The 27,793-nt window shown below is 42.9% G+C and overlaps 1 protein-coding gene across 2 annotated transcripts in view; it reads left to right on the top strand.

The window, feature by feature from the left end:
* The window catches only part of Slc14a2 (solute carrier family 14 member 2), a 426,972-nt gene that overhangs the window by 235,790 nt on the left and 163,389 nt on the right, over positions 1 to 27,793 (top strand). For both annotated transcript variants that reach the window (NM_019347.3, NM_177962.5), the window contains 1 exon segment: positions 10,693 to 10,757. The gene's annotated coding sequence lies outside the window, so the exon portion shown is untranslated.

Below are 27,793 nucleotides of genomic sequence, written 5' to 3'. Positions count from 1 at the left end.
AACAAGAACAGACAATGGACAGATAGCTAGGGGAATGGTGAAAAGATGGAGAGGCGCTCGCTCACACAGGAGCCAGCTGAAGAGACAAGAAGCAAACAATACAGCAAGTGGAGAGAGTCAGAGACGGGCAAAAGCCAAAACAAAGGGAAGGGCTAAGGCAACACAACCTTTGTCCTAAGCAGAATCCCATGCGTGGGTTTGGGGGTTCAGCAAAAAGGCAAAAATTCCACTATCAGCCACAAACATAAGGAGACTGAAAAATCACAGAAGGAGATGGAAAAATCAACCAGAGCCCCCAAATCCACATAGCTACATCAAGCCAATGCTGTTGCCTGAAAACAATGAGTAATATTTACATGCGGGCTGCTCTATGTCCCTGGCACAGACCTCAGCATATACGCATATTTTCAGCTATCCACCTATAAGGTCTTTTTACTAGCAGTTATATCTCGTCTCTCTAGTATTCAGAGAAAGGTAGTAAACAGGCATACCCGGAAGTCTACCACAAGGCCGGAAGTCTACAGCAAGGCCAGAAGTCCACAGTCAGCCTGAAAATCCACAGGAAGGCTTTTCCTCCTCTTGCCTGTCATGGCAGAAACTATCAAGACAGAAAGCCAAACCAGAGCCTGGCATCTATCTTGAATTCTCCTTCCTTTCTTTCCTCTATTCTTTTCTTCTTCCCTCACCCTTTCCATCCCTCTACCCGCCCATTTCTCTTACTTCTTATCGTAGTAAAAACCATAAGGCTTGACTGGAATTCTGAGCTCCCAGGCTGGATCAGCTGGGTACCCCATGGTTCAAGAAATAATTTCCCACCGGTACAGCTGCTGTGGCAAAGGACAAATGTAGAAGAGAGCTACTGACTGTGTGCCCAACGAAAGGCAGCTAAATAAATGAAGGGGTCCTCCAGGGGGCAGATGTATAGGAGCCATACTACTAAATATGAGGTTGCGATTTCTGTCAAGTTGTGAATATTAGGGACTTCCACTGGGTTGAAAATATAAAGAATAATGTCTTCCTGGTTTTGCTAGTACCTCAAACATGCCAACAATAGTTAACTACCATTTGTTCTTAGCACTGTATGTATTGGGAGCAAAGCATACATAATTTTGTCAGTCGTATGCCTGTAAGATCTGTAGTGATATTCCCCTCTGAAAGACAAGGATTGCAGCTGGATTCCCTGTCCCCAAGTTCAGATCAAAGCTGACTCGTTTCCATTAGTCAAGTCTTACTATATGCACTGGGTGGCAACTGGGTAGGAGACTGTCTTAGATCTGGTTGGAAGAAAGATGCGATAATGGAAGAGAAAGGGGACGAGACGATAGGCAAAGAGAAAGCCTGAGTACCACTAGGGAATGTCTAGCCTGTGGACACCTTTGAGCTTGTATGTGAAAGATGGAGACTGCCCAGAAGGTTCCACAGATCTTAATTAAGATTCATTTTGAATGAGAAGGGCAGAGCATGTGGTCCATCTGAGCTGAGCATGGAGGCTCGAATTCAAAACGCGGGACCATGGAATGCAGAGAAAATGTACTCTACAGTGGAAAGAGTAGCCAGGCCAATCCTTCGTGAGGTCATCCTGTCTTCTGGTACACACCAGGCAGCTATCTCCACTCCCCTTTCTCCTCTCTCTCTCTCTCTCTCTCTCTCTCTCTCTCTCTCTCTCTCTCTCTTTCCCTCTCTCTTACGTGAGGTGTTTGAGGAGTGTATTTGTTATGAGGTTTAAGTAGGTACTAAGGGATTAAACTCAGAGTCTCTCTCCAAGGCCAGGCATGCATTCCCCCCACCACCGAGCTTTATCCATGCCCTTTATCTCTTTTGTGTTTTACTCTGAGGTAGCGCCTGAGTTGACCAGGCTTTCCTGATTTACAGCTTCCCTGCCTCTTTCTCCTTAGGAGCTCGGAGCAGTTGAAGGCATGTGCCACCACATCTGCCCGAGAGCCTTTCCGAATGAGTAGAATTGTAAGAGAAAGGCTAAGCAAGACAAGTAGATAGAGGTTGAGAAGAAAAGAGAAGAAGAAGAAAGGAAGGAAGAAAAGCAAAGAAACTGGAGGTTCAGTGGGCAAAGACTTGAAGGTCTGAAAATAGAGTAGAAAATATAGCCCAGCTTCCTACACAGCTCTGTAAGTAACTGAAGGTCTGAATTTCACTGACTCTTCCACTTAGCAGGTATTTATCACATGCCCATTGTGTCCCTGAACTCAGCTAGACGTCAGTGCACAATGTAGACAGAGACCCTGCTCTTGCAGGACTCTGACTCTTGCAGACAGACATCTTATGCCTCACCTAAGGAGGCAGAGTGCATGTGGGCGGGATTTCTGGGGTTCATAGCAGGCCGGAATCGATCTCTGAGGGATCCACAGTGCATCTGTGTAAATGTCTGACATTGTGCTATTAGGAAATAATACAAGGGTAACTGGGATTTGGGGTGGAAAAGGTTACAGCCAAAAAGAGACTCTGTTAGTCAGGCCTATCTTGATTGCAGTTAACAGAGCAAACTGGCATAGGCATAAAAAGGTGATTTATAGGCTCTGTGGGCATGCTCCTTGAAGCTAAAGGGTAGAAGAACTGACTATTAGTCACATGCTCAGTTGTTGGGCCATTGTAGTAACCAGAGAGGTGAGTTCAGTGCTAGACCAGGTTACCTGTTACCTGGTCCCTTTCAGTTACTGGGACCTAAATAGTAGAAATCCACTATTGAGACTGAGACAGTTAAAAAGTCATTTCATCTAAAGGTCTATTGTTGAGGTCTTCTTCCAAAATACATATTATAAACTTTCCATTATTGAGAATGGGGCAGAAATGTTACTCCCGCCCGCACTCCCACACATAGATTACAGAGTGATACTGTTGAACCACAGGAGGCCTTCGGTGAATACTCCCTCCCAGAGGGAGAAGACTGGTCCTTCTGAAGATACAGTGTGAAGTGTGAGGGGTAGGATCACTTATCAGAAAACCAGGTGCCAGTGAGTCCCAGGACTTACCAGAGCTGTGTCACCAGAGCCTCTGCTTCCCTTTGAGAAAAGTCAAGACAGGGAGGGCTGTCACCCCTTTGCCACCAACCTCCACCTCCCACTCCCAGCAGGATAGGGGAACTGTGGAGAGCAGTGCCTTCAGTTGGAGGCTCTTCATTAGCTGAGAAGGGCAGCCCTGCAGGGAACCAGCACCGAGGAACAAGAACAATTTCAAAGGATGCGGGAGGCATTAAGCCAGAATGGTTCTCCAGGGGGTGGCACGGCTAAGTGGAAATGCAGGCAAAAGGAACCAACGGGGGAACGAGTGGGGCCATCATTCAGCAAAGAAAACGAATGCTTACCATCAGGGAAGAAGGCAATCTCTTTGCCAGGAAGGAGAAATCAAAGCAAAATGAAGAGAAATTTGAGCAAAAATCAATGCTTTAAAAACATATATTCATGTTTCAGATAGAAGTTCTGGAAACTCTGAGGCGGTCACAGTTTGCTCTGATACAAGGAGTATTAGACCAGAAGAAAAGCTGGACAGGGGCATCTGATTGTACGTGCCAGTGTCACGATGTGTGGTCATTGACTCCGGACTGTATTTCCCCCGTTTGTAAAGTGACTTGAGAATCCTCACATTGCACGTAGCCCAGTATCATGTAAGAACCTGCTGAGATGATGGGAGGGAAGAGACTTGAAGATATTAAGCATCAAGTATGTATTTAATAGGGGTAGGTGAATAATTAGAAAATGACAGTTAGAAATTGGGTCAGTCTAACCAAGTAAAGGGGTCAGGGATGAAGGATGATTAAGGCTTCATTTCCAGTGATCTGACTCTCTACTCAATGCCAAGGACCAAAATGATTTTCTCTGTGTAGTTAAAAAGTATGCACAGTTGATAAGAAGCTACTACATCCTCAGTCCCTTGCAAGATCAAGGAAGATTAAAAAAAAAATCATGGGATAAAAACCTGAGAGCCTCCTGTTGGTCTAGTAAAACAAAACATGTACAAAACAGTACAACTCCCTTCATGAAGGACGAAAGAATACAAGTTGAGGAATCAATAAGAGCCTCAGAGCTTGGAGGGAGACCTGAGCGCAGATGGACTTTCTCCCAGCTTCCATCTATAGGTGGATGGGGGGCAGGAGGAGAAGGAGAGGAAGCTCATTAAGGTAGAGGTCAGAAAAACCACAGAGACAGCCCGTGCGCATGGTGTACTTGGAGAGATGGTCAGTGTGGACGAAATATTGTAAGACAGAACTAACGATTATTTTTAGAGGTATCCAGGCTGCCGAAATCCTTAATATTAAATGAAGGAATTGATTGCCAAGCAAAAGGAAGCCTTTGGGAGACCCTGAAATAAAGGGGCTGGCTGGGCCAACAGGTAGGCAGATGGAGGGAGGGATAGGCCTTTGAATAAACAGGAAGGATGGGACCATGGCTAAGTACTTATTGTAAATGAACTCGGGGTATAGGAAGGAGAATCAGGTGACTGCAGAAGAAGTAAAGAGTAATGGAATTTATACATGAGTTTATAGATAATGATCTAAATATTTTTCTAGTTCTAATTCTGCCATGGATTTTTCTTTATTAGAGTAGTGAATAAATGCGTAACTTTAATAGGAGATTTTACATCTGCCATTCAGTTTGTCACCTTTAATGTATAGACGTCCGTTGGGTCATATAGTCCTTGAGTCAGGTTAATTTTGGTATATGGGTTTTTTTTTTATTTCCAATGTTTTCTACAATAAACTAAAAGAAGAAGGGAGGGTAAGCACGGTGGACAGAGGGGCGAAAGTGTTTGTTATGTAGCCCTGACAACCTAAGTTCCAACCTGGAACCCATGGGAAGGTAGAAAGGGAAGATCAACTCCACAGAGCTTCCTTTGACCTCTACACATGCACCGGGGAATTCATGCCTTCACATACGTCACATACACACCGACAGATTTTTATTTATTTAAGAAAGAATAATGGGGAGCTGCCGGCAGGCTGTGGCACCCACTTGTCTACAGGGACTTGGTTGACTCTATCCTAAACTGGAGTCGCAAAGTTGTGTATACTATCAGTGTCCTGTGCCTGATGCGGTGACAGAGAAGTCTTCTGAGAGAAACTGGTATGAAGTCTCAAACGCTATGTTTCCCTACCACCAGAGGGAATAAAAAAAAAATCCAGAAAAAGAAAGCAACATGGGTCCAAGGTGTGCAAAACAGAGCCTGGCCTGAAGGGTGTCTCTGGGGCCATGAAGACAGAGAAAAGGCTGGGGAATGGGGCTGGCCAAGATGATTTCTCTACATGGACTTACACTGCGGGTATGTGGACCAAGAGAATGAAGAGGAAAGACGGTCAGATTGGCTTATAGCTGTTTGTACAAATACGGGGACTTGAAAACTAGAGATAGTCTTCTAGCAAAGTTCAAAAACGGTCTTTCAGTTTTGTTCAGACTTGTAGTATTTGCACATCCATTCCTTGCATTTGTACGCACTGCCCCTCAGCATAGTAAAGCTTGCTGTTCTATTTTTGGTGTGCAAACATCCGTAATGCTGAGAGTATCATTGTAGGTCATGCCCCGAACTCAGCCGTGTCTCCTATGGCTATTGTCTGCCTTCTCTCTCCTCACACCTGAATTTTGTTAGCGTTTAAAAAAGTGTGGCAGTTCGTTAATATCCTCACGGTTCCCTCTAACCACCGTTTCTACTCCTTGCCTTGATTCAGCACTGAATTCATTAAGATCTCACTCTAGTCTTTCAATAGTTTCTCCACGTTCTACCAGTGGTTGAAGTTTCACCTCTAAGGTGCTCCAAATAAGGTTCAAGCAGGAGCATCTTCCTGGTCTGAGTCTTGAGGCTGCCCTTGAGTAACAACACTCTGAACATATAGAATCTTCGTCCTTGCCTAATTCTCAATCATGAGGGTTTGCACGCTTCACAGGGCTGTGTGGAGTTATGATGAGGTGTAACAGCAGGCTTCTCAGCCATGCCCAAGTTCCCCAAAATAACGGTACTGAGCCTTCTTACATATGAATAACTGCCTGGGCCAACAGCTTGGGCCTGTTCCCAAACTAGCCCATAACATAATGTCCTGTATATTTTTATTCAGTGAATGCCAGTTACCTGGTTCTCAGCTTCATGTGACTGTCTTCCTCTGTGTCTGGGGACAATCTCCCTTCCTACACCTGTTTTTATCCCAGAATTCCTCTCTTTGTGCCAGAACGTCCATTTCCTATTCCCTGCCTAAGCTAATAGGCCAACAGCATTCTTTATTGACAGGCGAAGCTTCTACACAGGGCACCAGAGGTTCTCACTGCATGCCAGACCATGCTGCCCATTTGGGAAGAAGAGTTTAGCATGATTTACTTCACTCCATGCTGAATTTGGTGATCTGGAGGGCGGACACCTTTGCCTTCAGGGTCGACACGCTTGCATAAATATTTCCTGACACAGTCTGTGATCTGTGGTCTGTTAACTCTCTGCTTTGTGTGGCATTCGGATTCCAGTAATTATTTTTCTGGAGACATTTTGCTATCATATTCTATCAGTATGTTTTCTTTTCTGTTTTTGCTACACACACACACACACACTCCCTTCTCAAGCCCTGTGTTGATACATCTGCACAGATCTGCTGAATCTGCCATTCTTCATCCTCTTAAACTGCTTGCCGTGACATCCTATATTCTTATGTCTCTTTGGGGTTTTGTCACCTAAAATGGTCTCTAATTTGGAGATGACTTTGCTTTCCCCCATTTCTTTCTTAGGCTCGTTCAGTTGTGCTTGTTCTCTCTCTCTCTCTCTCTCTCTCTCTCTCTCTCTCTCTCTCTCTCTCTCTCTCTCCCCCTCCCTCCCTCCCTCTCTCTCTCTCTCCCTCTCTCCCCCCCCTCTCTCTCTCCCTCTCCCTCTCCCTCTCCCTCTCCCTCTCCCTCTTCCCCTCTTTCACAAACTCTGGGCTCTGCCCACTTTGTTTGATATTTTGGGCAGGTCTTCCAGCACCCGCTGGCTAGAGTTGCAAACGCATTGCCTTTGGCGGGCCTTCCTCCACAATGGTGGGTTCTGTGTTTCTGGTTCACATTTTCCTTGGTGTTTTGAAATGAATCGAAGGGAGGTGGACAGGGCTGGCTGAACATGGCTGTATTAAAAGTAGATGTTCCTTCGACAGAGCTGTGCATTCTCTAACTGTCTGCCCCCGAATCTTCACCACCTAAGGTTGTACTGGGGAAGGAGGCAGTTGTCTGGAAATATTTGTTAAACAAAATGAAGACGTACAAAAGCAAGCAAATATTTATCAGATGTAAGGGCAGAGAGAAGCCTGTATTGAAGGACTTCCTTTAACGAAGAATGCTCCCAGTTCTTCACAGGATGGGTGAGACCTCCCGGGACCTTCTCATACGTCAGACATTTCTAGCCTACTTCATCCATCTTTGTTGGATCTTCTTAGCTTCCTGCTCTCCTTGGGCTAAGTAAATTGTATCCTGATACCCAGGAACCTAAAGGATCAGTGAATTCTATAGGAGCACTTTATGTGCTGGGTTTTTGTGAAACCCTAATCTAATCTCTAGCCTCGGTATTTATGTGTATGTTTTTGATTTGTTTCTGCTTGGCTTGCCTCTGAAATTGGCAAGGCTCCTTCCCTCTTTAGTGCACATTTTTAGAAAATTAAAGACAAAAAAACAGTCCCTTTGTACCCCAATTTCAGTCAATAATGGTGATAACATTCACATCCCACACAGCAGTGCCCCTAAAGCACACAGGTAGCCAGAACTGTGTCCAGATGCAGGCATTAAGCAAGGATTCCTCAAGAAAGGGGATGGTACAAAATTCGAGGACTTATTTCATTCCTTGTGAATTCTTTAGGGTTTTAGATTCAGGGGTTCAAGGGTTGGGTAACCTCCTCTAGAAAGGATGATCTTAAGTCAGTACAGCTACCAGAGTTCAGGATTCCCGCTAGCTTCCTTTTTCAAAAGAAAGAGCCTTTGACTGGAAGAATGTGTACCATCTCAGTTCCCTGAGTGTTAGAAGAGTGTCTCAGACTGCTCTCCTGGCTTCCATCAAAGGGAAACAATAGATACCTAAGAGCTAGATTTTGGTTCCGGGCTTCTTTTAGGTCCTGCTCAGAACATTCAAACATCTAATCCCACACTGAACTGGCCCTTTTAGAAATAACCCACAGATGGTTTCATTTCTCATTTCCTTTGTCTTGACTCATTCAAAATTCTTCAAATTGTTCAGACTAACACCCTGCTCACTGCTAAGCTAACTGTAGTTGACTACCCACACCTGCCTGTGCCTGCCTTCAAGGAGTGTCCACACCTACCCGGGCATCCACACTTAGATGCAAAGCATCTCAGGAAAGAAAAGGCCAAGGAGATGCATGGCTGTCGGCAAAAACATGATGACTGGCTCTCTTCATCCCTGCCCATAACCAGCATCATCGCTCTCCCTTCTCCCAGACATATAGTATCCTCATATTTTATATGGAAAAAAACAGCTTTCTCTTACATACCTGAAAATCAGTGCCTACCCTCACCCAACCTCTACCCTAGGGACTTCTCTGGATATTTCCCCATCACCCTGACTTACGGAAACAATCCCAGTTACTGCCTGGGTATTCACTTGTCCTAGAAATGAGTTTTTTAATGACAAATTGTGTGACTTATTGAAAAGCTAATGCTTAAATTTTAAAATGCAGCACAAATAAAAATGGCTCTAATTAGAAGCCATATCCTTATTTTCTTCCCTCCTTTGTTGAAAATACTAGTTCATCAGGAAAATGAGATAGGCAAAGACCTGAGTCCAAGTCCCCACACCGCCTGCAGCTGGGGAGAGGGAAGGAAGATAGGGAGATCAGTGGAGTTGTTAACACAGTTGCTGGCTAGGCTCACAGATGTTTTATGAAGCTTGAAGGAAGAATATATTCCAGAAAATTGGAGGAAGAGGCAGGCCTCCAAGCTCAGAAGCAATGGTTTCAGAATAATGCAATTCCTGGGCCAAGGAAGTGACACTTACAGTGTCTGGACCTTCTGTGTAGCTCTCTTGCCTCCTTTTCTGTGGCTATAATGTGCCAGTGACCTCTCCCTGTTATGTCATTTATGGCAAGGACTGCATCTGGTTATAATGGTGATCTATGTGTGCCATCCACAGTGGTCATGGCTAATGATCCTATTTTATTTCTTAATTAAGAATTTGAAAGTATCACAAATTACCGCAATTAGCGCACATTTTCTTCCTCATTTATTTACTTATTCGGATCCTAAAAATGCACCCTTAGCCTCAACCAACTGCAGGGTTTGGAATCTGTTAAAATATATAGCATTCATTAAAATATGCATTCGTCCCCAACAATGAGACACTGCGGTTCAGAAATGGTGGTGTTATCTATGTATAGGGAATGCCTCCAAAAAAATAGCTATTGAATTCAGCCCATCCAGCTTGGTACCATAAAATCTGAATTTATTGACAACGTCCTAGGTAATTTAAATAGGCTGAACATTTTCAAAATAGCCTGACCTGGTATTTGCTTCCCATTCCGTGCTGTTGCTCTCCCTTCCAAAGTTCCTGAAAAACATGAGCATCACTTCATGGTCAGAACATCAGTGTTCACTCAAGATAAAGATAAAGGTTTTAGGGTGACTGAACTCATCAGACTGATTTTGAAACAATGCTATTTTGAATACTGCTTAGTGTCAAAATAACTAGTAATTTTTCAGGAATCAAACTTAGTTTTGTTTTGTTTTTTAGTTTAGGTTTCCAACTGATTTACATGGAGATACAGTCTAAAGGGGGTTGGTTGAAAATAACCCCAAATTATATTTTGACCTATGCTACAATGCTATTCGTTGCAGCCTCCTTTATAATAGGAAAAGAAATAAAAAAGCCAAACTGTGCAGCAGCAAAATATTGGGTGAACTTCAATGCAGCTGAAACGCTAGCCATCTACTAAACACTGTGTGCACTGTACTATGCACGGCTGCACCTTCCTTTAAAAAACGTTAGCTTAAAACAACAAAAGCACTAGTTAGAATTTCATCGGATCAGAGACATGGCTTCCCTGTGAGCTCTGACATGAATCTCTCACAAAACTGCAGTGCAGATGTTTTCTGGAACCATAGTTGTTTCGTTGCCGGACTAGGAAAGGATGCACTTGGAAGTTTACTAGAGAGGTTTTTGCCAGGATTCCTTCATTTGTGGACTGTGCATCAGGGGTTTCCCTCAGTTGCTTGCTATGTGAGCACTTCTGTAGGGCAGTTCATAAAATGGCTCCATTACCACAAGCAAGCCAGAGAGCAAGGGAGGGTGAGTCACACAAAAGGCAGAGTCAGTTTCTGTCCCTTCATCTCAATCTGGACACTTTCACCCTATCCTGTTTGTTTTGACTTTAACATGACTCATCTCATCAGTAACCACCCAAAGCCATCTGAGATGCTGTCTGCTAGCTGAAGTCTGTTTATTGCTAAAAGTTACCTGTAATATCAATTCAATTAGATATAATAATACTATAAATCCATGCATACAGTGTGACCCCTTTTCAAACTACAGACGAATATCCATGTACACAAAAAGAAATTAAAAATATAACTGTTCTATGAGTTAAGAGTATTTTATGTATAGATCTTGTTCTTCAATCTCTCTGTGTTTTCTCTGAATAAAATTGTCATTCACAATTTTCTAAGGTATCATAGGTATCATTAAATAAAGAAAGTAATTTAGATGTCCCAATGTTTCTAACCACTGGTATCTTTTCAGGGCTATTTTGACCACTTGAAGTCATCTAAATAGAAGTTCTCAAGACCACCAAGACCAAGGACACTGTGAGTGTGTGCTAAAATTTGTTGCTGTGGTTCTGGCATTGAAACCAGCCATTATAAATAGTAATAGTGTAATGAAAAGTTAAAATCGGTTTTCACTCTTGAGATCACTAGGGCACCTTGGGAACTGAAACAGAACTGAAAGAAGTGGATCCTGTAAGAAGGCTTCCCCCTTGAGCATGTCTTTTCCACTCAATTTTTCTTTCCTACAGATAGGAGCTAGCATAATCATATCACCGCCTTCTCTGCAAAATCATAGGGGGAAAGTTTCTAATTACACATCAAAAGTAAATGAGAGGATCTGGCACTGAGAGGGATGCGTGAGACAGAGGATAGAGCCACTAATAATCTCCATCAACTTCCATGACTTGTGTATGAATAGTACCTGAGTTGGGAGACTCCTGGCTCAGGCTTTAGAGCCTCTAGTAATCTCTATCAGCTTCGGGTTGAGAAAGGCATCTACATCACTGTCAATGTTGTCTTAAGGTCACTGATAAAAATTACTGTATTGCCAACCACAAATGAATTGACTTATTGATAACCATACCAGCCACTCTATACCAACACAGAGAGAAAAAGTAGCCACTTAGGAGAGGCAAGTAGGTGTCAATGAGAAAGGAAAGTAGTAGTCACTGATCTTAGGCTGACATCAAATACTATTGGATCTCTTTCCATGGGGAGCCACAGGACAATAGATGTTATAACAGATAACAATTAAGATACCAGTGCCATACAGTAGGTAGGAAAGCTACTCTAAGAAATTATATTGCAACAATATTTTTTGAATAATCTGTGTATATAAGCTCAGAGATGTGTTTCTCTTTCATTATTTTTGGTTCTGGAGAATCTCTTCCAAACCTGTCACCAGCCATCTTTAAGGGATGTGTACAGTTTGAATGCACTAAGTGACTTTCATTGTAGCTTTGTGTTTTGATTTAACAGAAAGAAGTGCTAAAGAGTCTCCTTTATTCTCATATGTTTTAGAAGCTTCAAGTCTGAAGTGAAGTAAATAACTTGGAAGGTTGTAAATGGATTTAGGAGCGGTTTTGTTAGAAAGTAATAATAATCAGAGAGGGTTGTTACATTTTGTGGCTTTTAGAAGTCTATAATAGAAGGAAATCTTGTGATTTTAATTTTTAGTAATGAATATATGTATAATAGGTTAAAATTTACCTGTTTTATTGTTTTAAGAAGGAAGGAAGGGAAGAAGGAAGGAAGGAAGGAAGGAAGGAAGGAAGGAAGGAAGGAAGGAAGATCAGCATAGAGAATGATCACCACAATCACTGTGCTATTGCCATTATTATTTTATGGTTAACAGAGACCAGTTAAAGAAGTGGAAACTCTAGTGATTACCTCTACTTGGAAGCTAAAAGAGCCACATCAAGCTCTATGTCACCCCTTTATAGTGCTCTGCCTTTCCTGACAAAATTCAGGTTAGGAACATGTTTTAAGACACTACAAATGATGACAAAGGGTTGCCAAGATGGGTCTGTGGGTACAATCTCTTGCTGTAAAAGCCTAGTGACCCGACTTTGATATGTTAAAATCCATGGTGGAAAGAACTGACTCCTAAATGTTCCTTTGACCTCTGACTTCTGACCTCCATACATGTACCATGGCATGTCCTTACACACACACACACACACACACACACACACACGCACACACGCACACACACACATCTGCACACACACATAATAATCATCATCTTAAATAATACTGACTTCATTGTCTCTACAGTCAGGACACAATAGTCTGCTTTTTAGTCTTGGTATGGATAGTTTTTAATGACTTATTCTCAGAATTAGATGTTTACATTTTAATTTTAAGTCCATTAATAACAAGTAAAAGACAAAATCCATTAATCACTATGCTTGGGATCAATGTTGACATATAAGGAGGTTTACAGCATGTGACCCAATTTTTTTTATTTATAAATGAGAAAATGAAAGTGCACGCACTTCCAAGGTCATCAAAAACGACAGGTGTTAAGGAGAATCTTGAGGGTTAGAGAGATGGCTCAGAGGTTAAGAGCACTGACTGCTCTTCCAGAGGTCCTGAGTTCAATTCCCAGCAACTACACTGTGGCTCACAACCATCTGTAATGAGATCTGATGCTCTCTTTTGGCCTGCAGGCATACACACAGGCAGAACACTATATAAATAATAAATAAGTATTTTTTTAGCTTACAAATGTAACAAGTTACCACAGACTCGGAGACTTAAAACAACCATAGAATGCTGTAGTTCGGAAGTCTAATACGGTTCTCACTGACTAAAAACAAGGTACTTGCAAGACTGAGTTCCATTTTCTAAACTCTGAGAACAACCCATTTACTTTCCCTTTTCAGTTTTTAAGAGCTGCCTCTGCTCCTTTGCCTTTTGGCCTCTTTCTCCATCTCTGACTTTGATAATGTTCCATTTTTCTTGACCATTCTCTAATCATATTTCAAACTACAACTGGAAGCAATTTTCTGCTTTTAAGGCCTCACATGACTGGACTAGATCTAAGTTTTTAATCCTTTTGACTCCTAAGACGCAATATGCACAGTTTGATAGGGACACAGACATGCACATCTTTGAGTGGAGGAAGGCACTAATTCGTCTATCTCAGGGAGAAGACAAAAAGCATGGTAAGTTAATAGTGCATTGGCTAAGAAAGGAAAATTTCTGGATTCCTGTTGCAAGCTGAGGTCCTCTGGAATCAGTCTCTGAGATGGAAGCTTTTATGTTAAAGATATGCACTCATCACAAGCTTTTGCAGGGGATGAGAAGGTGGCAAGAATGCTCTCAAGGAAGAGAGGGCTTCAGATGTGTCACAAAGCCTCTATTCATCACATAGATATCTCTGAAGTGGGATTGCCATGAGTGGCTGAATTTTTAAGCTGTTTCCCACACACCCACCCTTCCCCACCCCCGATTGTTCTGACCGTATCAAGCAATCACAAGATGTGGTCAATCCTGTTAAGGAAGGGTATACCAATCCCTTCTCCTCTGAGAACAACTTGCAAGTGCTAGGGCAATGCGTTCTTTACCTGAGTAGAAGAATCCAAGCAAGCTGCACCCATAAAATCCATTCCTAAGCTTCATGTTTTCATGTGAAAAAGAAAAACAGAGTTGGCTGTAGTCTATTTGGAATAAGACAGTTGGAAAGAAAGCGCAGAGTGGTCCTAGAAGTAAAGACTAAAAATCAGTAGGGAAAGAACCTTGCATTTCATCTGTATTTTAAGGTTAGACACGACAGGATTTGGAAGAGGAGTGGAATTTTACTAATACTGCATGAAAAGTCAAGCAAGAGTGGGCAAGGACAACACAGGAATAGAAGAAGATCAATGGTGTTGGCTCTATTATTAAAAGCACAGATGATGAATTATTAGACTAAGATCCAACGCTAAGTCAGAAAGCCAGGGCTCTGTCTAAACTACAACGGAGAAGTGGCTATTGGCACAGGCAGGGTAGGCAGTCGTGATGGGAACTGAGGGACCCAACAACTTCTCAATTGAGTTGAAAGCAAGGTCAGCCAGGGGAGGGGGTGGAGCACTGATGAGAAATTCTGTTTCAATAGAACTAAAGGCAAGAACTTAATTACCGAGGAAAGGACATTCTGTATTATTAATAGATTGAGGAACAGGCTATGGTGTTGTATCATCTGGCCCATGAATGTCATTTGGCCCAAGTCCAAGGCTGATCCTGGCACAGGAGTGAGAGATACAAGGGTCAGAAAGACGTAAGGCAGAGCCATATGCTCACTCCAGGGGAGGTACGCTCACATTATCTCAGGGCTGACCTCGGGCCTCATTTTAACTGAATCGAGTCTACACTCAGCAAGGAGGGACAAAGACTGATTTGTTTCCACCCTTGCACCCACAGGGTTCTCACTCCCTCAGATCAGTGCTGAGTATCTGCCTACAGGTAGCTCTGCTTGTCTTTCCAGACAAACTTCAAGGACCACTCACCCACCTCTACTTTTCCACACATCCAGACCACCAAGTCAGGAAACGATACTTACCAAAGAGACTTCCAGAGGCCAGAGAGATGGCTCAGTGGATAAAAGTGCTTGCCACTCAAGCCTGATGACCTATGGTGAAAATCCACATAAAGCCAGATGCCTATCTATAATCCTAGTGGCCCGGTGGACAGGAGAGCTGCTTGGACTCTCACAGAGCAGCTAGCCTGCAGTACACCGTGAAGTGGAAGAAACATCAGAGTACTTGCCTTAAAAGAAAGTGGAAAGTGAGACCATCACATACTATATAAACACACACACACACACACACACACACACACACACACACACACACACCATATATACACACAAAGCACACACACATACATGCACTACATGCACACTATATACACTGTGTGCCTGGTTAGGGAGTCAGGGAGAGGTCATCAGATCTACATAGTAAAATCCTATCTTAATAACAACTATTATTATTATCATTATCATTATTGTTCATTTAAAGAGAGAATTTCTACATCTTCTAAAATAATATGTAGACGTCACACTTGGCCAATGATGCTTGCTAAGAAAATGAGTTAGGTTCTGCTGTATGCTTTGATCCAAGTGACACAGGTAACTCAGGGCATTTCACACAGGCAAATGTCAGTAAAAGTACCCATGGTACCTGTGATTTCTACAGAGCCTCCATTTCACCAAGTACCTCTACTTAACACTTTCTTTTCAATTTCATGGCACTGATGGGTGGGATAGGTATCATGTCCTTTGTTCAGGTAAAGAAATTAAGACTCTCAGAGTATGAGTGCCTGATGCCACGGAGTTCGAGTCTGACCCAGCATCCAGGGTCTGTGCATGTTAACTGTCTCTACCCCATTAATAAGTTGAAGCCAGAAGGGAAAGGAGCCTCGTATAGCAGGGCTAGAAGTTTGGGAGGAAGGAGCATCAGGAAGAGTAGAGAAGACTAATGGGGAGATGGTCTGAGCTGTGCGTTTGTCACAGAGCATGCTGAGGTTATGGTGGTTAGCCCTTTCTAGGTTTGACTTGTTATTATGAGCTCACAAGAACGTTCTCACACCTTTATCTCACTTGATCCGCAGGTATAGGTCAGTTAAGAAAATAAATGCCAAGGAGTCATGTAGTTCAGCCAAGACCAGATATGCATTTATCTAGATGGCTGGGACCTAGACTTTGGCAGGTTGCCCCTGGAATGAATGGGATGGTAGAGAGTTCTGCAGACTGGAAGGAAGTAGCCGTTTATTAAAAGAGTAAGCAACACATGTGAAAGTTAAAAGGGTCAATGACAGTCAAAAATGTTTTGATATGGCATACGAGGACAAGGGACTCAGATCACTGGTATCAAAACAGATGACCTAAGAGTATGGTAGAAGTGAGGGATACAGAAGACACTGGAGAGAACCAGAAGATCCAGGAAGAAAATGATGCATGCATGTTTGGGGCGTCTGATCCCCAGTGTCACCCCCCAAAAAAATATTTTAATTTTGGGAAGTTAAAATTATCTTGATGATGTCAAGAAGGTATTGTCACCCTGAAGAGACTTCAGATTGTTTTTAATAACTCCTAGAAGGGAGGAGTTGCATGCCCTAACCCAGCTAGTTTATACATTGTGATATGTAAACTAATGTTTATTGAGACATTTTTGTAATACCAAAAGCTGAGGCACCCCACATGTACATTGACAGGACAATGGAGAATGTGTGGATACTTCAAAAGTGAACATTCACGAGCTGTGCACGTATGTGTGGAAAGATGGTCTTTAAAAATCTAAACTGAGTTTTAAAATCAAACTATATGGTGGTGGGGAGGGAAAGGCCATTGGCAGAGCCCTTGCCTAACATGCATAAGGCCCTAGATTTCATCTCCATCACTAAACAGGATAGATACATAAAGATAGATAGATAGATAGATAGATAGATAGATAGATAGATAGATAGATAGATAGATAGATGGATGGATGGATGGATGGATGGATGGATGGATGGATGGATGGATGGATGGATGGATGGATAGATAGATAGATAGATAGATAGATAGATAGATAGATAGATAGATAGATAGATAGATAGATAGGCAGGCAGGCAGACAGACAGACTTATAGATAGCAAACCATTTTAACGTAACACTTACATGTAAAACATAAAACAGTATCATGAATGTATTTCAGACATGCGTAATAAAAGCATAAAAGCACAGAATGATGCAAACAAGTTCCAGGGAATGTTTTCCAGAAATGAGGTAAAATGGGCTCATGGAGAACAAGAAAAGAATTCAATTATATAGGTAGTGTTTTATTTGTTTAATTAAAAAGCAAAACGAATCCACCATTACATGTTTAATATAGCAAATGATTCAAGAAAAGGGTAAGGAAAGAGAAGTCAGGGACTGCCAGGCTCTTTCCCCCACTGGAAAAGAGAAGGCAGCAAGCACCAAGAACCTGCCAGGCAACGGGACAGACAGCGTGAGAAGTTAGTTAAGGCTTTGGATTGACAGAGATTTAAATGCAAAGCACGTTCAGTGGAAAACACACTTTGAATTTTATTCTTTCCCTCAACTGGTGATAAGCTATGTGGTGTTTGCCTCCAGTGCTAGGAACTCACGGTTTGCACAACTCTGGAAACAGCCATAGTGCGCACTGCATTACTGAGCTGCAATGTACAGCAAGTTGCATGTGTTTACCCCATCTTCCGGCTTACAGGACTTTCAGCTTATCACAACGCAGCCCTGCCCTTCTTCATGAAGGAGCATTTATACTGAAAAAAAATTACTTCAACTAAAATCATGGATCAATATCCCTAGAGATGTGGTGTATTGGGAGAAGGACCAGCAGGATGCTATATGAGTTTTCATCCATCTAGGGCACGGAGTTATGATTTGACCTGGTTCCACTCCCCAGTGTGTGCACTGGAAATGATAGTGACAACCGTGCTACCTCATACAGCTAGTGTTAGCGCCAAATGAAATAATAAATGTGGAAGGACTCTGCAGCTCAGCAAGACAGGGGAGCCGCCATTTCTCATCCTCATCCTTGTCCCTTTCCAAGTACATTAACTGAGCGCCATGCATCCAACAGAGTTAAGGCTGTGCTCACAAGAGTCCCACCGTGCCCAGTAATAGAGCTTTCCTACCAAATAACTCTAGAGTGAAATTAGACTCCAGTGAGTTAATCATGGATAATGTAATTATAAGAAGCAGCACATCAATTGATACCACTTGGCTACTTATGTTTTTAAGAGGAGGCAGGGAGAGGAAGAATACAGTGTGTGAGAAAGATTATCCTCTGTGGAAACAACCACCCCAGCCACTTGGCCTATATTCAGGCTCACCCCAAGGAGCACTAGGGTGTCTCTGATGTGCTGGGTAGCTATAAAATGCTCTATAACTGAAGTCCCAGCTTTGCCCTGATACAGGAGTGTCCCTGGTCTCTAGCAGATGCATCCCGTCCATTTTACCAGGGTCCTGAAACAGAACATGGAAACTAGAACCATTCTCATTTACCCTCGTTTCATTTGTGCTGGTGTCCTGTGTGTGTGCATGTTTCTGTGTGCCCATGTGTATGTGTGTATGTGCACCTGCATGTGGAAGATAGAGGTCAGCTTGGTGTGTCATTCTTCAGGTACCCATCTACTTTGCTTTCTAAGGCAGGGTCTTTCACTGACTGGGGGCTTGCTGAACAGTCTAGGTGATGGGGCCAGTGGACCCCAGCGAGCCTCAGCACAATGATTCTAAGCACACATCCCCACACCCATCTTTTCAGGTGGGTGCTTTGTCATCAAAGTTGTGTGTTTGTGCTTGGAAGGTACACACTTTACCAATCCGAAGATCTCTCCAACCCCACTGAGTATTACCTGTTTCCAGATACTTCTATTACCAGCTGGGGCTGAGTAGTAGGGATTCAGGAGAGAACTGAAGGAGAAAAAGAGGAAGGAAGAAGAAAGGAGAGGAGAAGAGAAGAGAGGAAAGGGAAGGAACAGGAAGGGAGGTGAGAAGAGAGGAGAGTAGCTGGAAGGGGAGAGGAGGAGTGGAAAAGAGAGGGGAGGAGAGAAGAGAGGTGAAATGAGGAGAGGTAAGAAAAAGAGAGGAGAGGGGAGGGGAGAGAAGAGGGGAGGGGAGGAGCATGAAAGTGAGGTGAGAGCTCTTAGACTCCTAATGGAAAGGAAGGATAGTAAGGAAATGGGAGAAAAGCTAACATTTATTTAAACAAGAAAGCCACCTCTACTTTTCCAGTCAACACACCAAATGATACCCTCTAGGTGAGTTGATTATTTCATTTGCCTAAGAGTTAGAGAAGATAGAACTTCTCAAAGAGAAGATCTCAAAGAGAGTAAGGAACAAATAAGGATTCGAATTCAAGCTCATCAACAAAATGACTCATCAAAGGCACCAGAAGCCTGTCCAAGTGTTCGGCCCAGCAAACTGCAATGTGGCCGTGCACTTGCCCTGCCCATAAACATTCCCCTAAAGGGGCTTTTATGATTATGGTGCTACAGTTAAGCAAGGAGACCCAAACTAAGACACAGCCTCATGTTTACCAGCTTTCTGAACTAATTATATCCTGAAAGTATGCCTATAAAATAAATATCATATAATATGATCTCTCCAGAAAATGTGCAGATTGCTATGTAGCTGAAATCCTTTCAGTGAAAATGTCTATGCTACACCACATGGCCAGGTAGAGAATGGCAGTGTCTCTACTCATGGCACTGCAGGTAAAGGAGATGCCTCTAGAAAGGATCTGGGACACAGCTGAGACCTATTCAGAGCTGTGAAATATCTTCCTAGAGTGGAATAATCCTAGAGTCTTTGGTACAGCTCTATCTTCCTAGATGTGTCAAGTGAAGGAAGTGTCCTTGGAAAAGGAAAGAGTCTTGAGAGAAAGGAAGCCAGTGTGTCTTGGTCATAGCACGATCATTGTGAGAAACAATCCATGCCTATTCATTCCCTGCCAGACTCCCAGCCTCTCCCTGCTTAAGCCAGTCCACCTCCAGCCTTCCACCTCCCTCCTACATTTTCTCTGTGTTCTACTAACCCCCTGTTCCCATCATGGGCTCCCTCAGTGCCACTCTGTGACTTCCACTTGTGCTCCAAGTTAAACACATAAAACAATTTAAATCTAGGATGCATGTAGAAAATACATACAAATATGACATTTGTCTGTCAGGTCCTCTTCACTCAGTATGATTTTTCTAGTTTTCTAGTTCTTGCCGCTTACCTGCAAAGTCCATTGTTACTTCTATTTACAGATGAGTAATATTCCATTGTGTATATGTACCACAGTTTTCTTTGCAGGTTGGGGATTATGTCCTCTCTCCTATTCTGGGATTCTTGTCTACCTTGAGCTTGTACAGGCCTTGTGCATGGATCACGATGTCTGTGAGCTCATATGTGCATCTGTTCTATGGTGCATAAACACGTAATTTCCTTAAAGCCATCCACTACCTCAGGCTTTTGCACTCTTTCTACCTCCACTTATACACAGATCCCTGAGCAGTGAGAGGCAGAATCATCCCATTTTGACCCTTTAAAGTCTTTTATTCACTATGTGTTCTTCGGTTTGTGGTTTTCATGATAGTTATCATTTGTTCAAAGAGGGAACATCTCTGATGCGGGTTGAGCCATACACTGACCTACAAAATTCATATCTTTCTTTTGCATTGGTCTTATAGTAGAAATCTAGGTCTATTCTGTTTCCTAGCTATTGTGAATAGAGTGGCAATGAGCATGGTTGTAAAATTACCTTCTGCGGCAGAGTAACATCCTTTGGGTACATGCCCTGGAATGGTACAGCTGAATCACATGGTAGTTTTATATCTAGCTTCTTGAGAAACCTCCAGACTGAGTTCCAATGTGTGAGCATTGCTTTACTCTCCCATCAACTGTGTAGACGGATTCCCCTTTTACACATCCAGGTCAGCATTTGTTGACATTTGTTTGCCTGATGACGGCCATTCTGACTGGAGCGAGATGGAATCTTAAAGTAGTTTTAATCTGCCTCTCCCTGGTGGTTAAGGACGTTGAGCATGTTTTAAAGTGTTTCCTAAATACTTGTTATTTCTTCTTTTAAAAATTTCCTTCACAGACAGAAAGAAAGCAATCCAAAACTTTATATGAAGGCACAAAAGACTACAGATAGGCAAAGTAATTCTGAAGCAAAAGGATATCATGGGAGGAATCACCAACCACACACCATTTCAAATGTTACTACAGAGTTATAGTTATAAAAGTAGCATGGTGCTGGCACGAAACAGATGCTTAGATTGGAGGGATAGAGTTAAGGACCCAGATATAAACCCATACAACTATAGTTACCTGGTTTTTGCCAAGACTCCAAGGACTTTGTGCCTTGGACAAAAGATAACATGTTCAACAAATGGTGCTGGGGTAAATGGATCCCAACATGTAGAAAGATCAAAGTAGATCCCTATCTCTCAACCTGCACAAAGCTTAGCTACAAATGGACCAAGGACATCAATATAAGAAGGAAAAGTAGGGAATGTGCTTGGACTTGTAGGCACCAGTAAGGAGTTTGCACAGGGAAAAAAGAGCACGAATCTACAGACAAAAATCTCATGAAACTGAAAGTTTTCTGTCCTACAAAGGAAACTGGAATCAGGAAAATATGAAGCCCATGGGATGGAAGAAAACATTTGCCAGTTATTTATCCAACACAAAGTTAAGATCTAGAATACATAAAAGACTCAAAATCTTAAACAAATATCTTAACAGTGTAGCCCTGGCTAGCCTGAACTTGCTATGTAGACCAGGCTGGCCTCAACCTTGTAGTGATCCTGCTGCCTCTGCTTCCCAAAGGCTGGAGTTACAAGCATATACCACCGCCATCATCTGGGTTGTCCATAGCACTTAGAGGATAGCAGAGTTCCACGAAGGCAGGAAGACTTCATTACATGACTTCCCACAGTTAACTTCCCCCATAGTGAATGACTTCTTAGACAAATTCCTATCATCCCTGGAAGATGAGGTAGGTATCAGATTCGGGAGGTAGAAGTGGGGCGCAACAAAAATATCCCTTTGGGGAAAGTTCCCATTTGCTTCTAATGTAGATAATCTCAGAAGGGGGGAACCAAAAGTCCTGTAAGACAACATCTGTGAACCCCCTCTTCATACCACAGAGCCCAGGAGGGCATCTGGCATACTGAGCATGTTTGCTTGAACTCAGAGGGTCAGGAGACGCATCTAATAGACTCCATTTGCCTTGGAACGGTGCCATGGCTGCAATGTGCTGCTGAGAAGGGTCACTGCAGCCCCATGCGTCATAAATGTGGGCAACACTGTTGCATCACGGTCACCGGGGTGATTAAACGAAAAACTACTCAGGTCTATTCTTTACCATTCTTTAAGCAAAGGCTCGGTTCTGGCCTCTGCCATCCTTCCGGTAGAGAGATTACATGGCTGCGAGGAAGATCGCAGGAGAGTTCAGCTGGTCCACAGAGTCGAGTTTCCCATCAGTTGCTGTGAAGATGAACCAATGAGGCTTAAAGAACCTCACTGTCACTCCTTTCTCTCCTATCAGGGCGTCTTTCAGAGTACAGAGTCTAAGAAGGACCTGTTTTGTTTGCTTTCATTTCCAAAGACTAGTGCTTAAACTCCTTTCTCTTTTTAAATATTTCTGCCGCCAACTCCAGAGAAACTTATTGCACGAAAATGGCATCTTTGTAAACACCCCTAGGTAGCTCTCTCCATAGACCTGGCCCACAGAAAATATTTCTCAGAGTCCTTATGAAGTCAAAGAAGAAAATGAAATTAGAATTAATCGAGTGCATAAGTACCATTGAGTGTGGCAGGTGTACTTAGGTCATGTTGATGACGCAGGAGGGATATGTGTTCGTGACTGGTCTTTACATCTTTAGTAAACTCAACACGGACTCAGTGCTGGGACTTTACTAGCAAACTTCTTCTGTAGATTTAGGGAGTGGGCTGCAGTGGGTTGTAGAGAGCAAGCTCTGTAACATCTCTCCACATTACTCATGCTAACCAAACAGGACCTGGGCTCTGTACTCCCTCAGAACCGTCTTCAGGGAACGCAGAACTTTCCCCAGCCACCTGCTCAGTAAACCACAGCAGTTTAACCCAATGCTTAGTTTGTATCTGCCCTCCCTTCCTTTTCTGTTCTTTCTGTTTGGGTCTACAAGACATTGTAACATTCTGTCTTAATATTTTTATGCATCTTTGGACACTCTAGCGTTCCCGTTAAGCTTTGGACTCTGTGAACTATACTTCCAGGTCTGATGTCCACTTTTTAAAAACTTTACTCAGAGGCTTGCGTACTCTTTGTGGGTGACCCCAGTCAAAATTCCAACGATAAAAGAAGCAGAGCCTGGTGGTACTGGATCCCAGTGTGGCTGGTTGTTTGAATCTCCCTTAACCACATGTGCTAATGAATGAAAATACTCTCCAACGGTCAATACTCATAGGTGGTATACTCGTCTGTTTCAGCATCATGTGCTTTGTGGATTCAGGGTCATTTTCCTCACTGGAGACCCTATCACACGATGCTCCCACAGCACTGGGGGGACGATAAGACAAAAGACAGACATTTGCAGGATGGAGCTAATTTCCCAAGTGAGCCCCTTCTGGAGACCTTGCTTCCTGTCTTGGGGTCTGATGGTCGTTAGTCCTTATCTGTCCTCCATCTCATTGCTCCAGAGAAGTGGATTCACAGGTTGGCCAGGCAGCCTCAGTAGGACAGAGGACAGAGGAGGAAGTCTTTGTTTTTATCTGCTGGAATGTTTCAATAGTTCCAGAGTGGTTACAGTTTATGACTGTGGGGAGTTTCTGCTTGTTTGTTTTCTTTTGAAAGATTCTATCTAGATTCCAACAAACTTCCCAGCAAACAGGACTTTGAGGCAGCTGGGTAAGGGAGGGCTGTTCCTTCCCTGTCATATGTCCTTAAAATAACACAACGGGGAGAGACAAGCCCTTAGAGTCTCCTTGAGCTACCAACGATAGCATAATGAATTGGCTAATCATAAAGGAGTCACTCCTGATTCCAAGAGCTATGGTAATGAATTGCCAACGAGCCATTTGCCAGACTGAAGCCATATGGTAAGGGATGGGACCCTGGCACATTGTAGCCATACTTGTGGGTTTGTCTGTATAATTGTTCCCATCCAGAACCTTCCCAACTCTATGGCTGCTAATTAACGTCCTGTTTAAGCTTCTGTTGTCAAAACTAATCATGTGTTTGTTTTATGCATCTAAGTCTTTCTCTTATCTGGTTAGTAATAGTGACCATTAAGAAATGAAAATGTATTTCAAATTCACACAAAAGTATCTGACTTTCACCCACTGGGCACCCAAACCTAGCAGCACTGGCCTTCGCTAACAATTCAATCCAGGAGCTTATTAAAGCCAACAAATTATCATCTTCGCCTACAGAAACACAAATGAGGATCTAGTTCATTAATTCCCCCATTGTTCTTCCCTTCTGTGGATATTACTCTAGTTAAATCTTTAGCTATACTATGTGAATTTTATTATAACAGTGGTGATAATAAAAATAATTAGGAGAAGAAGGAGATTCATTTATTAAAACAAGGCACTCTTTCAACGGAATACTCCCCAATGATTTGATGAGGAAGTGAGGCGAGGGGAGGAAGGACTCCTTCAGCTCATTGGCCCATCCTTCCTCTTTCATGTGTAGTCACCTAGGGGAACTAGAGAGCGTTTGAAAAATGCAAACAAATAAACGGAAAGCTGCCTTAGGAGGAAGGGAGAGCTAAGGACTTCCATTAGTAAATTACAAAGATGATGCTAAAGGAACCATCTTCCAAAGTCTCTCTAAGTGCCGTGGGGAGAAGCAGAATGTGGTTCTGTGTACTGTACACTCAGTCCATGATAGTTTGCTATCTGAGTTCCCCTGGTCACCAGGGGAGACTGTAGGTATCCCTTTCCTTTCCGCCACCCCCCACCAATGCACACACATACCTCTCCGACAGCAGTTCCCACACGTTTCCACAAACTGACTCTCCTTTCGTGACACTGTTGAAGAACATGGGGAAACTGAGGCTAAGAAGTCTACAGAATAGCATTCCCTGGTTCTCTTGTTTCCTATCAAACCCAGTGGGAACAGCTACTCCATTTTACAATTTTCTGTTTTCTCTCTGCATCTGTGTACTGCACCCCAGAAACAGTCAATGTGTTAATTGCAAGGTCGGGCAATGTCTTCCGTGGTATCTGGGACGTGGTATAATGCAAACAGATTTCCATATGCAGTCCCATCCAGTAGTCGCCGGCCCCAGAGCACCCACACTATGTGAGAACTTGGCTTCTTAAGGAGAAGCTGACATTTTAATTGGAAGCATCTGTCGCCTTCTCTGTTATTTTTGGCCAGTTTGGGTTTATCTGTATGAGCCCATGTTTGTGTACAGGCCTGCCTACATGTTTCATAAAGCTTAGCATTGCCTCTCCTTCCGTTTTCTTCTCAAGTAGCGAACTGGGACATGTCACAAGCCATTTGCTTTCACCCCCTTCTGGATTTAACATAGATTTCTCTCAGAAGAATTGGGGTGGGTGGGAAGGGCCAAACTGAGAACAAAAACCACCTTGCTGGAAAGTTGACATTTGGGGGAAGGGTATCTATCTCTTGATGTTTACTGAAAAGTATTCCTTCACCTTTCTCGAGAGCTCTAGGCTCTATGGGGAACTTCTCAGGTAACAAGTCCAGAGTTGCATCTCTGTGCTCTTGGCCTATACTCTGTCATCAAATTCTCCATGAGTCTTTCTCCCAGAAGCTCCAAGATACTGATCTCCACATTATCTTCTCTCAGAAAACCTAATCTTTTCTCCATCTGACCTCAAATTATTGCCCCAGAGCCCTCTTCTTGACCAACAGTCCCACCCAGTAATTCAGCTATGTGTCTTCAGTGGGGGGGTCCTTCTTTAAGATACATCCACCTGGAACCTCAGAATATAAACTCATTTGAAATAAGTATCTACAGTCAACATAAGGAACTCAAGAAGAACTAATCTCAGGTAGGGAGAGCCTTAAATACAGGCAATGTAGTGACAGAAGAGAAGGTAATCATCTGAGGTAAAGACCATGTGAAGATATAGGGAGAGACTAAAATGATGTATCCATGAGCCAGAACAAACAAGACAGACATCACCAGAAGCTAGGAGAGGCAAGAGCGAATCTTCCTTGAACCTCAAGAGATAGCATAGTTTTGGATTCAGTCCTCCAGACCTTCGAGAATATAAGTGTGGGCCATTTTAAGGCATCCTGTTTGGGGACATTTGTCACAGAGTCCTAGGAAATTGTTCAGACTTTGGAAGTATCTTGAAAGGTCGCTTACAAGATCCATATGTTGAAGGTTCGGTTTGCATTGCAGCCATGGGGAAGTGATTGGATGTAGAGGGCTACAACTTCAAGGATGGATGAATTCTTGTATTAATGCCATAATACAATGGCATTATGTAGCTTGGAGTAGGAGATGGGGCTTAATTGTAGAAGTCAGACACTCACTGCAGGTATGCTGTTAAAGGACATCCCTGTCCCCATTCCCTTCTTTTCTCCCTGTTTCCATGAGGTGAGCAGACAATGTATCATCTGTCTCCATTTTCTGCATCATCTTAGGCCCAAAACAATATGGATGCAGTTGCCTTTGAACTGATATCTCTGACACCATGAGACATGACAAAGGTTCCCTCCATATATTGATTTTTTTCAGGCATTTGTCATGGTGACACACACACACACAGAGAGACACAAAAACTGATTGACAAAGAAATCACTATACCTTTGCTGAGCTAGGTTGACACAGTGACAAAGTACCAAGGATGAAGCTGAAGTGACCTGGCTTTCCCTCTTGTCTGTCCATATAGTTATGTCCTCTTGAAAAAGACACGAGCGTATATCTGCGCTTCAAAATAGACAGACAGAGAAATATCTGTGATACCTTGTGGCACTAGTGTTATACTATTTTGCTTAAGGAAAGGAAGTCATCACTATACAAGCTAATGACAGGATCTCAAAACCCAATTGTCTGATGCTGGAAATCAAAGGACTGGAATGACCAATGGCTGTAGTCAGCGAAGGCACCAGAGAGAAGTTAGTGTCTGAATCCAATGGACTCCAAACTTTTAATGCCAGAGTTCAACTCATTAAGTGAGCACAAGAGGTGAAGAGGAGGAGGAACAGCTGTACAATGGTTCTATGAATGGGTCGTTATGAGGAAAGAATTTGGGCTGAAGCAAAGAGGCCCTTAACACCACCATAGCTCTATTGACCCAGGAATCGGTCTTTTGTCCCAGCATAGAGACAAGTGTCTTGTTTTGTGGAAGATATTAGAATTCCTTTTAATTCTCACATACATTAAAAACTCTCAGTCACCCAGTATTGGCCAATGAATGATGAGAGTACAGCTTTCACCCTCAGTGAACACACAATCGATGGTGAAGGGGAAATCACAAGCAAGTTGCTATCTTTAGAACGATAGGTATTTTGTCAGTAAAGCACACAGAAGAAGCCCTACCTCAGCTTGGGGGATTGGGACATGTTCCCAAAGATCCTTCATAGGAATGAAAGTTGACCTGTTGACAAGAATACTGACAGATTCTTTGTAGCTCTCCTTCATTGACGAGGAAAAGAAGAAAGCAGAAAATGCAAAGGGACTCAAAAGGACCAGTGAGAAAGGGTAAGAAACATAATCAGCTAGGAAAATATAGCAGTCTGAAGCCATCTGGCACCGGGACAAATGTCCCTGCACAAGTTAAGAGCCTTCCAGGGGCACTCCAAACCGATAATCACAGCTTATAATACATTAAGTGTGCCAAATTTCCTCAAAGAGAAAAAAAAGACCAGTATAATAAAACCCTACAAGCCGCCACAGTCAACAGAGACATCCTGGATCTCAGGGAGATGCTTGGGTAAGTTCTCTGCTCTCAGCTGCAGCTGAGCACCGCACCCTCCTATGTTGACTTGATAATGGACGAGGATTTATTTGTATTCTTGGGGTGACCTCCCTTTCTGTTGGCTGGGCTTCATCACCAAAGCTGAGTCACTTGGAGGCAAGTTCCTCTTCTTTTCTGTGCATGTCAGTCAGCA

Source organism: Rattus norvegicus, chromosome 18, assembly GCF_036323735.1.
Source record: "Rattus norvegicus strain BN/NHsdMcwi chromosome 18, GRCr8, whole genome shotgun sequence".
Classification (NCBI taxonomy): Eukaryota; Metazoa; Chordata; class Mammalia; order Rodentia; family Muridae; genus Rattus; species Rattus norvegicus.
Note: the sequence above shows the minus strand (reverse complement) of the source record. Positions and strands in the feature narration are given on the sequence as shown.